The sequence below is a fragment of the Falco cherrug genome, chromosome 19, assembly GCF_023634085.1.
Source record: "Falco cherrug isolate bFalChe1 chromosome 19, bFalChe1.pri, whole genome shotgun sequence".
Classification (NCBI taxonomy): domain Eukaryota; kingdom Metazoa; phylum Chordata; class Aves; order Falconiformes; family Falconidae; genus Falco; species Falco cherrug.
Window position 1 is genome coordinate 2,491,899 of NC_073715.1, and position 14,448 is coordinate 2,506,346.

The 14,448-nt window shown below is 54.8% G+C and overlaps 1 protein-coding gene and 1 long non-coding RNA gene across 3 annotated transcripts in view; one reads left to right on the forward strand and one right to left on the reverse strand.

The window, feature by feature from the left end:
* Nucleotides 1-1,470: 1,470 nt before the first annotated feature.
* The window catches only part of OTUD7B (OTU deubiquitinase 7B), a 33,829-nt gene continuing 20,851 nt past the window's right edge, over nt 1,471-14,448 (forward strand). The window contains exons 1-2 of one of the 2 annotated variants that reach the window (XM_055696950.1): nt 1,563-1,578; nt 7,248-7,441. The gene's annotated coding sequence lies outside the window, so the exon portion shown is untranslated. Of the gene's footprint in view, nt 1,579-7,247; nt 7,442-14,448 lie in introns of both variants that reach the window. The other variant, XM_055696949.1, reaches the window with a different exon arrangement.
* On the reverse strand, nt 8,579-10,583 carry LOC129734253 (uncharacterized). The gene is made up of 2 exons (XR_008729923.1): nt 9,029-10,583; nt 8,579-8,990 (listed from the first exon to the last, which is right to left on the reverse strand). It is a non-coding gene; the product is annotated as an uncharacterized LOC129734253 (long non-coding RNA).

Consider the following 14,448-nt stretch of genomic DNA (forward strand, 5'->3'; position numbering starts at 1 on the left):
GGGCTGGGATCAGCTGAACGCCGCGCATGATGGGCCCTGCGCCGCCTCTCCCGTCCAGGGCTTTGCCATCGGCCACCACTGACCCCAGCAGCCCCCAGACTCCGGCCCGGGACCCTGCCCCAATTTTGAGGGACAGGGCTGAGTGGGGACATGGACCGGAGCAGCACGGACGCCCGGCTGGTGGCTCCCTGTGGGAGCTCTGCTGGGTTTTCCCGGTGTATCCCAACGGCAGCACCAGCGGCATCACGACTCTCCTTGTCCCTCCGCTTGGCTTTGCGTCCTCCTGGCTCTGAGAAATAAGCCACGGTGGCACCCACGGCAGCGGGAATGCCAAGCACTCAGCCGGGCTTTCCTGCTCCCACAGGCCCCGGTGCCAGCCAGCCCACTCGGCATTGTCCCCCCAGGCCATGGGGCAGAGTGGGGGGCCGCATGTCCTTGCCCTGGTTGGAAAAGCAATTCCCGGTGGGAATTGGTCTCAGGGGCCCGGGCACCTTCCCCTTGGGCTCCCGGGTTCCCAAGGCACAGGCCCCACATAGGGGGTCAGGCCCCACATGGGGGGTCAGGCCCCACACTGCGGGGTCAGGCCGCATGTGGGAACATCCCACAGGATGTTCAGGCCCCACAGATGCTCTCAGGTCCCACATGGGGGGTCAGGCCCCAGGAGCCCCATGAGGGACATTCAGGCCCCACACTGGGGGCTCACAGCCTGTGCAGAGGGTGAAGCCCCACACAGCGGTTGAGGCCCCACATGGGGGCTCAGGCCCCACTCAGGATCTCAGGCCCCACATGGGGGGTTGAGGCCCCAGGGGCCCCATGAGGGACGTTCAGGCCCCACAGTGGGGGCTCAGGGCCCGTGCAGAGGGTGAAGCCCCACATGGGGGGTTCAGGCCCCACCCAAGGGCTCTGGCCCCATTTAGGACGTTCAGGTCCCACTTGGGCTCTCAGGCCCCACATGGCGGCTCAGGCCCCACTGGAGACCTCAGGCCCCATGCAGGAACATCCCATGGGATGTTCGGGCCCCACTGATGGTCTCAGGCCCCACGTGGGGGGTTGAAGGCCCCACATGGGGCGTTGAGGCCCCACTGGGGCTCAAAGGCCCCACATGGGGGCTCAGGCCCCACTCAGGATCTCAGGCCCCATGTGGGATGTTCTGGCCCCATGTGGGATGTTCAGGCCCCACTCAGAATCTCAGGCCCCACTCAGGATCTCAGGCCCCAATCGGGCTCAGGCCCCACACTGGATGTTCTGGCCCCACAGGGGCTCTCAGGCCCAACTCGGGTTGTCCCGGCCCGACTCGGGCGGTTCCGGCCCCACTCGGGCTCTCAGGCCCCACGCGGGGCCCGTCCCCCGGCGCGCGCCCCCGCCCCGCCCCGCCCCTAGGGGGCGCCCTGCTCCGCGCAGGCGCCGTCGGGGCGCGGCGGGAGCGGGGGCGGTGCCGCCATTGGCTGGGCCGGGCCGGGGGCGGGGCGGCCGCGTGCGCCCGCCAAAGCGCTCCGGGCGGGAACGGCGGCTGCGGGCGGCGGCGGCTCCGGCGGTGGCTCTGGGCCCCGGCGCCGGGCGGTCGCGCACAGGGCGCAGGTAGGGCTGGGCCTGGGCCGCGGGGGCACGGGGCTGTCTCGGGGGGCGGCGGGGGGGGCCCGCCTGGGTCGGGAATCGGCCGGGGGTGACGGGGTCCGGGACTGGGCCCGGGTCGTGGCTGGGGGGCCCCGGGGGCGGGTCCGGGCCCGGGCCCGTTGGGCGCTGGGGGTCCCGGCGCCGATCCCCGGTATAGGCCGGGCCCCGGGAGTGGGGGGTCCCGGGGCCGAGCCCGTTTGTGCCCCGCGGTGGGGGGGTCCTGGGGCCGTGTCCCGGGGTGGGGGGTCCCGGGGGCTCCCAGCTGCCCCCCCCGCTCCTGCCCGGTGAGGAGCCCCCGGGCCGGGGCTCCTCCGCTCCGGCAGCACCGCCCGTTCCCGGCCCACGGCGGGCCCCGCAGCGGGGGGTCGGTGGCCTCCAGCCCCCCGGGGCCGGTCCCCGCGGTTCGGGCTGGAGTGGAGCGGCGGGCAGGGGGGTCCGGCCGGGCCACGGGAGCCACCGGGCCGGGGTCGCTGCGTGGCCCCATCCCGAGCCGGGCGCTGGCTCGCCCGCAGTGTTCCCGCTTGTGGTGACTTTTTTTACACGAAATAATCGTAATCCGGTTACTTTTCCTCCGCTGCGGATCAAGCGGGATTGCTGTTGGCAACCTGGAAATCCGTGCGGCTTTGCCATCCCGTGTTTTGCGTCGGAACCGGAGCAGCCTCCATCCTACCGAGGGCTCGTCCCGGTGAAAAGCCCCGTTGCTTTTTTTTCCCCCCCGATGCCGGTTCACCAGCACCGGGCGGGAGCGTGGAGAGCTGTGAGTAACCGTCGGGGCTGGGCTCGGTTCGCTCGGCCAGACACGAGCTTAAAAACAGCTCCAGAGTTTACTCATCTTAATCTGGGGAGGAAAGGGAGTTTCTCGTCCGGCTAATTACAGGTTGTCTCGCTGCTGAGCCGTGGACTCCGTATGCTTTCCTTGTGGGCGAGGAGGCTGGCGGTGAGTCACCGGCTCCAACATCTCTGACAATCCCATGCTTAAGGGAAACGTCTTTGCACCGACGCCGTGGCGTGGGAGTCGCTTACGCAAGGAGCTCGGTAACGGGACGGATCCTCCCGGGAGGCGGCGACAGCTCCCTGTTACACCGGGGAGAGTGCGGCTGGGCTCGACGCTGTGTCCCACCGCTTGCCCGTCTGTAAAATGGGCTAACGCCGGCGCGGTGCTGTGTGCGTGGTGCTTAGGGGCACAACGCTGGCGACGATGCGCTTGCAGCGTGTGGGGGGGGATGAATTTCCACTTTGAATTGCAGGGGGAGTAAAGATGATATTGTTGGTGTAAGTCGAGTAGCTGGAAAAGCCCAGCTCAACGGCTGGATTTCTCCAGATCACTGAAAACGTCACATTTTTTCTTCTTCTTCCTGACTCTGCCATGTGTTTCCAGGCCTTGGCGAAGGCTGAGCGCCGTCGCTGCCGTTCGTACGGTGCAGTGGGAGTCTCGTGTTTGGGTTTGCTTTCTGCTGCAGCCGCTCCCGATGTTGGAGGAGCAGCGCTTTTCTGGGTGCGGTGGTGTAAAGCATGTGCAAACCTCTTGTATCGCAGGAGGAGGGTGGGCTGGTCGCTTGGACTTTAAAGCGCTGTGGCCGTTTTTTTTTCTTTGGTGCTTCCCTTCTTCATAGTGATTAAAATAAAAGGCCTCGCGAGGCTAGTTGTGAGGCTCGGGTTAATAGTTTCTGTAGGACAAAAGCTGCTGTTTTAAGTAGGTGTAAAAGGAAAATAAACAGTTGGCGCAACAAGTTGTGGCATCACAGCTTTAACCTGCGCGGAGCGGGGACCGCAGGCACTAAACTCCTTCCTGCTGCTTGGGAGTCCTTGCCCTGGTGTGGAAAGGAAAGCTGCCTTTTCCCGGGAAATACAGGGGATGTTCTCGATGGAAAATGTACTGGCAAAGCCGCTGTGCGGCAGCTTGAGCAGCGCCTGTCTGCACTGTGGTGGTTTTTGGGGGAAAGCGATGTTTAATCGCCTTGAAGGTGCTTTTTTTTGCTTGCTGAGGAAGTTTATAGAGGGGCGGCGGGGCGGCAGCTTGCAGCTCTTAAGAGTTGATACAGCTGGAAGGGAAATGTGTCGGGATGCTCGTGCGGAGCGTGCAGCTTGGAAGAGCCAGGCTTTTTCCGAGCGTGGCTGGAGGTGTGAAACACTTGCCAGCTCTCGGCGTGCAAGCGGTGGATATTAAGCGATCAAATCTCTGCTGGAATAGAGGGAGGCAGGGGACGCAAGGAGGAGTTGTGTGCCCAGATACTTCCCAAGATCAGGAACGTGGCCTTTCTGGCGCTGTAGGTTTTGTGCTCGTTCCTCGTTTTCTGCTGGGTTTACTGTGTTCCTGACGAGTTGGTGCTGTGCAGCTGCAGCGGGATGTGATGCTGCTCTCGCCCCGGATCCAACAGGTGCCTTGGCCCTGTGAGTGCTTGAGTTAAACTGTAAACTCATCCAAATGACAGAAAGATCGATATACGCAGCGGGAAGGGGGCTGGATCAAAATACTAGGGGGAGAAAACGGTGTGGAACTGGTGGCAGAATCCACCGTGGCCTGGTTTGCGGAGGAGCTGGTTATGAGCATCCCGCCGGGAGGCTGGCAAGGACAGCGAGTGCCGGGCGCTGCGGCGAAACCGGGGTTTGCGCTGGAAATAGTCGTGACCTGATTTAAGCAGGTGAATTTGTCTCCGTTTGAATTTGCCTGCATGTGGCCTTGGAGAAAGAGGCGTTTGTTTTAAACGCGTGCCGCGGCATGGGCTAAAACGGGAAGGGAGCCTAAGACGGGTCATTAAATAATTACTGTAATTCTTGGGAGTATAACCCTGCTCCCGAGAACGTCATGAGAGCGGGTGCTGCCGCGCTCATCAAATGATTTAATGGCTTTATCAAGCCACAGCGTAAGGAAGGACGGTTTTAGGAACCTCATCATTTCTTCTCCTTCTGTTCCTGCCGCCGCCATCCCTCATCCTGACGAGGCAGTTCGTGCAGCCCCACGAAGCAGGGGGTGTTTATTGACTGAACTTTACAGCCCTTCGTTGCCCCCGTGTCCTGGGTGCTGCCTCCCGCGCTGGAATGCGCAGCAGCCCCGTGCCCTCTCCCCTGGGCAGCCTTCGGGGATGAAAAGTCGATGCTTAAGTGGAAGCAAGGATGCTGTGAAAACTAGATTACGTGTGCTCATCCTCGTTAATTATCGGACTGTAACAACAATCCTTTTTTAACGTAGTACATGATCCACGTTGAGGTTTGAGCCCTTGTTTTCCCTTCAGCACCAAACAGAAATTTATCCCGAAAAGCCCAAACCCTTTCGAAAGAGGAGTTGATAAATAAGAGCGATGATCATGTGGGTAGAGCCTCAGAATTAATGAAGCTTCTGTGTTTGTGTTGGAGACTTTTCCAGCTTTTACACGGTTTGGAGGCTTCATGCCCGTGCGGTGCCGACGTGCTCTTCACCCCAAGTTTTAGAATGATCTGGCTGTTGAAATTAGTGCGGTTTTATTTAGAGCAATGGGAAGCAGGTGGCTGTAGCTCTGGAAAACAGGGTGAAGTTTCTATTTAAAAGCGGTTAAGCATATGAAAATTGTCATGTTTTTATAAACTCTCACTGCGACTCTTGCTTCACTGCTGCTCTTCTCGTGCTCCGACTTTTGAGCAACAGCGTGTTTTTTTAAGAACGCCTTTTCCCTGCTGGAAAAACCTCCACTTGCGGGGACAGCATGCTGTCCTGAAGGAGCCTGGGTCGTGCCAAAAATCTGCAGGAGGCTTCTGAGCTCGGCTTCTGAGGCTGGGGTACGGCGGGACGGGGACTCCAGGAAGAGCGGCTCGTACCGAACGTGGGATGCTGCAGCCCAGCGACCTCAGTGCTATGTCCGACCTGGCCGGGAGCTGCCTGACGCCTCTGTTTACAAATATTCTGCTTTCTGGCTCTGTTTACAAATCATATTCCGCTTTCTGCCTTGTGGACTGGCTTTTTGCATCCGCAGCGCCCTCTCCTTGGGCTGGAGGAGTGGGCGAGCTCGTAGCTTTTTGTCAGGAATAACTGTTTGGCTGAGCTTTGGCGACGGAGGTTCGGTGAGGATCCATCAAGCCAGTTTGATTTTTGCCCTGGGTGAAGCGAGAGCTGCGCGGGCCCTATCCTGTCTTGCACAGCACCTAGTCGGAGCTTAGCGACCACGATAAAGGTATTAGGTCAGGTCAGGCTCAGCGCAACACTGCTAATCCCGGCTTGGTTTTGGCTGCTGTCGCGTGCGTTAGGTAACCTGCGGGTGTCGGGTCAGGGATGCGGGCTGGGGCAGAGGCAGCATCCCGCGGCTGTGGGAAAGCGGAGAAAGTGAGGAACCTCCCTGGAGGAGCTTCAGATCTTGCTCGTTTGGAGCTGAGCCGCATGAGTAGCTTATTTTGCTCGTAGCTATTCCGATAAGGCTCGTTAAGTAAAGAGCAGGGCTCGGCCAGCTCGGGCGCGGGGCCACTCACGGCGCCGATGTCTCGCCTCAGTTTGCACCATGACCCCGCCGTCGGGGCGAGGCTTGGGTGCAGCTCCACGGGGAGAGCGAGCCGGCCGCCTTTCCCTCCGTGTCAGCACCGAGTGCTCTCCTTGCACCGGTTTTGGGTGGGATTTTGGGTTGGGAGTCGGGCGCGTTGGCTGCGTGGCTTCTCGGAGCTTCCTCCTGGTGGAGCTTGGGAAAGCCAAGCAGGTGAGCGATGTGGGAAGTGCAGAGCGTCTGGCTGGGGCCGGCAGAGCAAGGTCTTGCGGGGATTTTTGGCACCCTCTGCCTTGGTCCAGCTGGGAGATGCTCTCTGCAGGCTGGGATGCGGCGGAGGTGCCTGGCTGAGGTCGTGCCACGACTTTGTGCTGCTGGGACCGGAGCCCTGGTGACCTGGCTGGCGTTCCTGCCCTCCTCCAAAACCCACGTGGTGATCTGGGGGAAGAGGCGTCGCCCTTCCACGCTCCTTAAATATTCCTAGAAATACCTTTGGAAACGTAACAGAGGCCGCCTATGATACAGGAGCTCCAGGTCGTGTTTAATACTTAGTTTTGGCATCAGCCCTTAAAAACAAATCTCTCTTTTTTCTGAAGTACGTGGTCTCCGCGTGGTTGAAATCTGAACAAAATCAGAAGCCTGAACGATCCATCTTTTCTGCAGATTGGGTGAAATGTTTATTTAGTTAAGTGTGCTTGATGATTTTATTTTGGTTTTTGCCTCTCCTTATGCCCTAGATGACACAAGTGATGAAGCTGAGCTACGCTGAATTATTTTTACCTTTTTTCTGATTTCTTCCCTTGGTCCCTTTTAATGTGCCTGGTGGAGTTAGGGCAGGGACCAGGATGCTCCGCATCTCTCTGGCAGGTCCCTACTGAAACCTGGCGAATTAATTTTGGCGATGCCTTACCCTGCAGGGAGCGAGGGAGCTGCGGGGCGCTCGGCTTCTGCGTGTTTTCTCTGACTTTACCCTTGGTTTAGACCAGCGTTTGGTATTTGGTGTTTTAATCGGCGTTAGGAAGGAGGAAGGTTTGCGTCGGGGTGACCGAAACACGGCTCTTTCCTCGCTGAAGGCAGAGGGAACCTGGGCAGGTTCTCGCCGCCTGGAAGGATGCAGTTTTGCGGTAGTGATAGGCGGAGGCATCCGTCCGGCGCGTTGGGATGCGCAGCTTTCACTCTGTTTTTCAGGGTGTGGTGACCGAGCGAGAAAGACTGTTTGTGTAAGGATCGAGCTTAGCAGAGTTCAGAGCTCGGGGTGACTCACGGCTCGCTGCATCGCTCCACTTGAAACGACGCTGTGCTGCGGTGCTGGTGTGGGCTGGGGGGAAGAGACCCCGACTGATGGCTCAGAATCCCGGCAGGAGCAGCAGAGGAGCCTGCAGGTAATGTAATAACCCCCTGCGTGTCACCCGTGCCGGGGGAGCCAGCGACGTTTAGCGTGGCGCGGCGTGAGGCTTTGCTGCTGGTGGGGTTTTGAGCCTTAAAACCACAGGTGGCGTAAATTTACCCCATGGATTGGTTGGCTTCTACCTCCTGAAGACCCCCAGGATGCTCTGGCCTGCGGCCACCTGGTCCTTTCTTCATTGTGCTCCTCGTTAGCAAACCTGTGCTGGCTCAAAGGCTGCTGCCACCCCCCCGGGGCCGTGCCCTTGGCGTGCCCAAATCATAAGAAAAGAAATTTTATAGCAACTAGGCTGGGAAATGCACCTACCCAGCTCAAACTCTGTTTAAAATCAGAATGTTTGCGTGCAAAGGGGGTATTTCAACGCGCTTGAGGACAAAAGTCCTCCTGGGTTGCTGGTGCCTTTGACAACGTTGACTTAAAAGCTGGAGTTTAAAAAGGAGGGAGGTTGTGGCGACTTTTGACGCAAAAGGAAACATTTTCCTTGGGCTGAAACTGTTGAGTTTCCGAATATAGTTTGAGCTGCTGCGTCCTGCTGCCTGGAGCGAGCAGGAAACGGATGCCCAGGGGCTGGGGGAGGACACCTGCCTCCCACTGATCCCCCTCCCCAGACCAAGACACCCTCAAGGCATCGCCGAGAGCTCGGTCCTGAGCTCAGCTCCCGGTTCTCTGTGCAAGCCGGGACGCCGGGGGGTTCGTCGGGGCAGCACCAGGCGGCTGGGAGACTGGCTAAAAAAAAATAAATAAGTACCAAGTTTTTATTTCTTTATTCAACCTGCTTTTGAAGATTTCACGCCGCGCTGCTGGTTCGGCTGAGATGGGCTTGCAGAAACCAGGGTGGTCTTCCTGTAAAAGCGGGCAGGATGATGAAGGCTCCTAAATATTTGCGATGCTGAAGGCTCTTATCAGGGGTGTTGAGCACATGGTTGTAAATTTGCATTTTCTGTGCTTTCTTCTGCTATTTGCACACAACTGATAAAGCAGCTGCTGCGCCAGGGTGCCAGGGGGAAGGGGGTTTGGAAGAAGAGCTCGGTACGTTGCTGGATGGTGACCGGGAGGGTGAGCCTGGGGTTAGGTCTTGTATGAAACCTCGTGTTGTTTGCAGAAAAAAAAAAAAAAAAAAAAAAAGGAAAGAGAAAAAAAAAAAAAGTTTTCTCATAGGGGAGTCGCCTCCTTCGTTCGCTGATGTTGTTCCTTCCGCGGCTCGCAGGGGACCGCGCTCCGCAGGTATGACAGCGTGTTCGGGCACGACAGCAGAACGGGGTGAAGTATTTCCAGTAGCAATGAACTCAGTCATCCTTTCTGGACAGGACAACGAAAAAAAAAAAAAAAAAGAAAAAAAACCCTAAACCCCAGTGAATCAGCCTGAAACCATTTGCTGCAAAACACCTCCCGAAATCCCGACGCGTGGCCGGAGAGGGGCTGGGAGTTGGAGCCGGTCCCCTCCTTGCTCTTGTAGATTCCAGCAACACCCTGTGGCTCGTGCGCTTCTAGAAACTTCTCCAGACAGAGCGTGATTTGCTAATAACCTTTTAGCTTTGCTTTGGGCCTGTGATTTGCTAATAACCTTTTAGCTTTGCTTTGGGCCCGCGGTATCGAAGCCCGGGGCGGTCAGAAAGCTGTTGTACCTTGAGTGGCTTCTTGTGGATGGGCAGCAGGAGCGGTGACGGTGACTGATTATTTTTTTTGGGGGGGGGGGGGGGGGCAGAGAGAGCTGCCATTGCCCCGACACCCCTTCCCGTTGGGTTAGCACCAAGCGGTTCCTGCCTTGTCATGGAGAAATCGCTGCAGGCAGCGGCAAATCCACGCCTTTCCTTGGACCTGATCAGCCCGTAAATTGCTTTTATAAGCCCTTATAAAGAAAAAAAAAATTATTATTTTTTTTAAAAAAAAAAAAAAAAAAAGGCTGGTCTTGGTGAGGCTCAGCCCCGCAGCTGGCTGTCCCTCGTGTTGGAGCCCGGTCCGGAGCATAACAAATTTGTTATTCATTAGCCTTGAGTGTTGTGCTCTTCTGCAGGTGAACGGTTTAAAACACCGGCCGGGATCTTCACCTCTGACTTCCAGGCGAATCCCGTTGCTGTTTTTCTGGGATTTTCCCCAAGGTTCTATGTGAAGCATCCAGTGGTGCCTGCCCGGGACGTGAAAACTCTTTCCAGGCTCGTGTTTTCGCTGCCTAGCACTCACGGGTCTCCTGCTTGCAAATCCTTCCAGTGTCTCATAAGGGCGAGGCTTAATTAAGCTTTTTATCACATTTTACAAGCATTAGCTAACGAAATGTCGTGGCGTCCCTATGGGGTAGGTGTTTTTCCGCTTACCCTAACCAAGCCGTTTGTGTCGGGAGGGAGATGCTTTGGAACCCGTGCCTGCCGTTACGCCGAGATGCTCTAAAAAGATGTGGATTTCCCCGAGGTTTGAAAACACCAACATTGTCCCGTGCCCGCGCAGTGCAGCCGATGGAAATGTCAGACCGGAGGCTCCCGGAGATCTGAACATCCATAAAAACAAGCGGCTTTTAGGACGGCTGGAAATGCAGCTGGTGGCCTCAGCTGGCGGCGTCTGCAGCTTGTAATTAAAATTTGTGTGTTCCTGAAGGAGGAGGAGGATGGAAAATGGGGTGAACGTGGGTTCCGCCGGAGCTGCGCTGAGCTTTTACCCCATTTCTTATCTTTATGGTGCTTGGGCGAGAGCCGGGGGGCATGGGAAGGGGGCAGGGTGCCGGTGCCTGGGATGAGGGGGGAGGAAAGGCAATCCTCTCATTTTACTCATGTTAAAATTGAAAACACTAATGTTAGCCGGATGGGGAAAAGCGGAACGCCGAGAGCTGGAGGGTGCCAGCGCTCGCCTCCAACGCGGGGTTGGGTTATTTTTTAACCAGGAGCGAGCGGCTCCGGCTCTGCTCCCTCGCGTTTTGCCCGCGTAGCTGGGCACTGGCGGCACAGCAGAGCGGGCGCTGGGCTCGGAGGATTCCTGCCAGCCAAGGACATCGTGGTTTTCCCCAAACGCGGCGGCACACGCGGTTCAAAGCCAATATTGACACCGCTGTCAGCTCCGGAGCTCACGCGGCACATCCTCGGTGGAAGGCTCCGGGCGAGCCGCCGGTGCTGCCGCCAACGCTGGGAGAAGGTTGGTTTTTCCCTGGAGCTTTTCCTCTTGGGACTCCTCTCGCTGCTTCGCCTTGTTCGGTTTGGGTTTTAACCCCTGCTGCTGCTTTGGTTTGGAGCTCGTTGCCCCTGGGCTTCGCCGGTTTTTCACCGACGCGCGGCACGCTCTGGTGAAATCCGTCGGCTGAAAAGGGGCTGAGCGTCTCCTACAGTTTCAAAAATCTGGACCAAAAGTAGCTGGGCTGGAAACCTTCGGCGGATTTAATGCTCTGCAGTTACCAGTGGAAGGCAGCTCCTCGCGGGAGGCGGCAATGGGATGGATAATCCCCATCGGGGGTGTTGCGGCGCCGCGGGCAACCTCCTACCGGTGAGACTGGAGCGGACGTGGAACTGTGGGAGAGAAAATGCGATGGATCTCGGGAGAGAACAGAGCCACAGGACAGCCACGGGGAGCTGCTGGAGGGAGGGAACTGGATTACAAATCCAGAAAATTAGGATTACAACGAAGGGCCTGGAGCCCCAACCCCCGCATCCTGCAGCGGCCAAACCAGCACGCGGTTTATTCCCTTGGAAGTGATTTTTTTTTTTTTAAATTATTATTATTATTTTTTCCCCATATTTTTAAGATAGAGCTGAACAGGAGTAAACACGCTGCATCCCTCAGCCTGGCTTCCCTGGGGTGTTGGTGGGCAGGTGGCTGAAATGGGATCAATTCTGTCCGTTGGAGATGGGGCTGGATACATATTTTGCAGCATCCCCCCCCTCCCAAAATATGCCAGATGCCACATAAACACCCACCGCTGCGCTGCCGCCCGATGCCCTACCTGCCAAATACTTTTACTGACAGGGCGCAGATAACAATGCGCAATTGTGCGCGTCCCGGCGCTGCGGTTATTCAAATAAATAAAAATCTTTCCCCAGATTTCGCTGGGAAGGAGGCGTTTACCTTCCCCGACATCGCTTCTGCTCCTCTATGCAAATTTTTTGGGAAACCTCATCCACGTGAGGCCGAACCGAGGTGTAAATCCTCCAGATTTACGGAGCGGAGCTGCTGTTGGCACCTCCAGGGGGGACAGCGCAGTCGCCTTTTTGCAAATAAAAGCATTTTGATGTTTTCTGGATGTGGGTTTGTTTGGGCGATTTTTTTTATTTTTTTTTTTTTAATTTTTTTTTTTTTTTTCCTCCCCCCTCCAAATTTTGAAAACTTCAGCCAGGGAAGCATGACAGCTCCCCAGCGAATTAATTACCTTTTTTTTTTCTTAGCTAAAATATTGAATATGTACGGTGGGGGTGTCACCTTTGGTGTCACTCCCGTAGGTGATGGCTTCGCCCCCAGGAAGCGGCGTGGACCCCACGGTGCTGCTGTTGTGATTTGAGCTGCGGCGTTCATGCTAAAAGCAGGAAAAAAGTTTTATTTCCAGCCCCCTTCCCCCCCCCAAAAAAAAAAAAAAAAAATTGATGGGAAGGTGATGACAGAGCCTTATCGCAATGGGAGGATCGCTGCCAAGAATTCCTGCCCGCTTTTGGGAGCTCTGAAGGCTGTTTTAATTGGGAGTTGATAACGAAGCCGCGCCAAGCTGGCTCTGCGCCGGCAGTTTTCCCCCCTCTCAAATCCAGATTTTTATTATCGGAAGAGCTCGGAGATGGGAATTCCCCACTCCTGAAAACGCAGTGAAGGCAAACGCGCTGGTTTGCCAGAAGCTTTGGGGAGTTAAAGGAGAAGCACCTCGAGGGATGCGCGAGAGGTGGGAATATCTTGGAGGAGCGTCGGCGAGGGGGAAGAAAATTACGGGAATGTTGGGAAGCGCGCTTTGTCGGTGTTTCTGGGTCTTCCCTCCCATCACCAAGCAGTTCTCATTAACATCTTTGCAAATTAAGGCAATTTTGGTTCAGCTTTTCACTGCTGGGAAGATGCTGGACGGGTGGTGGTGGGAGCAAGGACTCAAAATCCCGCTCTCCCTTTGTGCGCAGCCTGGAAGAGAAAAACTTTGGGAGTATGGGACAGCACCTTTGGGCTTTGCTTGTTGTTTTTTTGTTTGTTTGTTTGTTTTTCCCCTGGAATAGCTTAAAACGTAAATATTTAGGAAGTAGCATTTCCTTGAAGCACTGATGATGGGGGGTGGGATTTTTCGGAGGACTTCAAGAACATAATGGATAAAGAAATAATGGATATTTGGGATGTGATGGATAACGGGACCGTGGGATAGGATGCCTTTCTTCAGTATCCTGGATTTGTACCAAAGCTGTGAAAAAAAAACCTCAGAGGGACCGCTTTGCTAGAGTGGCGAATTCATCCCCTAAATCCCGTTGGCGCGTTTTGCAGCTGGAGCTTTGCATCTGCGGCCGACGCGCTGGCGATGTCCCTCCGGTATTTTCAGGCAATTTTTTTATTTGTCCTTTTGCCCTTTTGATCTCGTTCTGATGAAATACCGGAGGAAAACCGGCACCTCGGGGCTTTTTTTTTTTGGGGGGGGCGGGGGATGACATCCCATCGGCTCGGGATGGGGATGCTGGTGGCCGCATGGGCTTCAGCTGGATTGTTCCGAGGATGAAATCATGGTTATTCAGCATTTAATTTGCCTTAATTCCCACCGGAGCATCCTGCAAATAACTCAGTATATAAATAATAATATAAATATAAATATATAAATAAACTAACCTGGGATTTAGTCCCAAACACGTTGTCATCAGCACTTTTCTGTTTGCAATAGAAGGGGAAAAGCTGGTGTAGGGATTGTACCCCACGGTCGGGATGGCACCGTAGATGCTGGGGTGCACGTGTCGCCTGCAGCTGTTGCTGGACAGTGAATTTTATTTTATTTTATTTATTTTACTGTCCGAACACATGTCGTTTCGGGGTTGTCTTCAGCTAACAACAGCCCCAAGATCGCCACGGCGATAAAAAAATGAAATAATTTTTCCGCACACATCCAATTAATAAGCGAACGACCCGCCAGCAGGGCAGTATTTAGCCATCAAAGCCAGGTTTTGCCCATTTTTGAGAGTAATCCTGAAAAAAAGTCTTTTTTTCCAAGGAAAACAGGTTTCGGCGTCTTCCATGTAACACTGAAATTGCCTCTCCTACGCTCAGTACAGCAATGCCTCCCTCGACCAGCCTGGCACATTTTTTTTCCCCTCTTCTTCGTGTTCAAATTTTCAGTTTGGGATTTTTTTTTTTTTCCCCCCAGCGGTTTCTGTTCCTCGACAGTAGAATTTTTATCATGACCCTTTAACTGAAAAATAAAATAAAAATTTAAAAAAAAAAAAAAAAGACAACCCCACCTGGCAGAGCTTTAACTGAAAAATAAAATAATTTTATTAAAAAGAAAAAAGACAACCCTACCCGGCAGAGCTTTAACTGAAAAATGAAATGAAAAGTTTTTTTTAAAAAAGACAACCCCACCCGGCAGAGCTTTAACTGAAAAATAAAATAATTTTATTAAAAAGAAAAAAGACAACCCTACCCGGCAGAGCTTTAACTGAAAAATAAAATAATTTTTTTTAAAAAAAAAAAAAGACAACCCAATCTGGCAGAGCTTTAACTGAAAAATAAAATAAAAAATCATAATAATAAAAAAGACAACCCCACCCGGCAGAGCCTTAACTGAAAAATAAAATAAAAAATTTAAAAAAAAAAAGACAACCCAACCCAGTAGAGCTTTCTACCCAGTCCGGGCTCCCGCTGCTCGCCGTTTCGGGGGGGAGGAATGCAGAAAATCAGGATTTGAGCACACACCTTTCCAAATCTCCGGACCTGCTAAAAATTCAGATTTACGTAATTCGCCTTCGGGCAGGCTCTTTGCTCCCTTCTGGGAAGGTGATCCGCACCGGTCACTTGTGGTTTTCTGCAAGGAGGAATTGTTTGGATTTTATTTTTATTTTATTT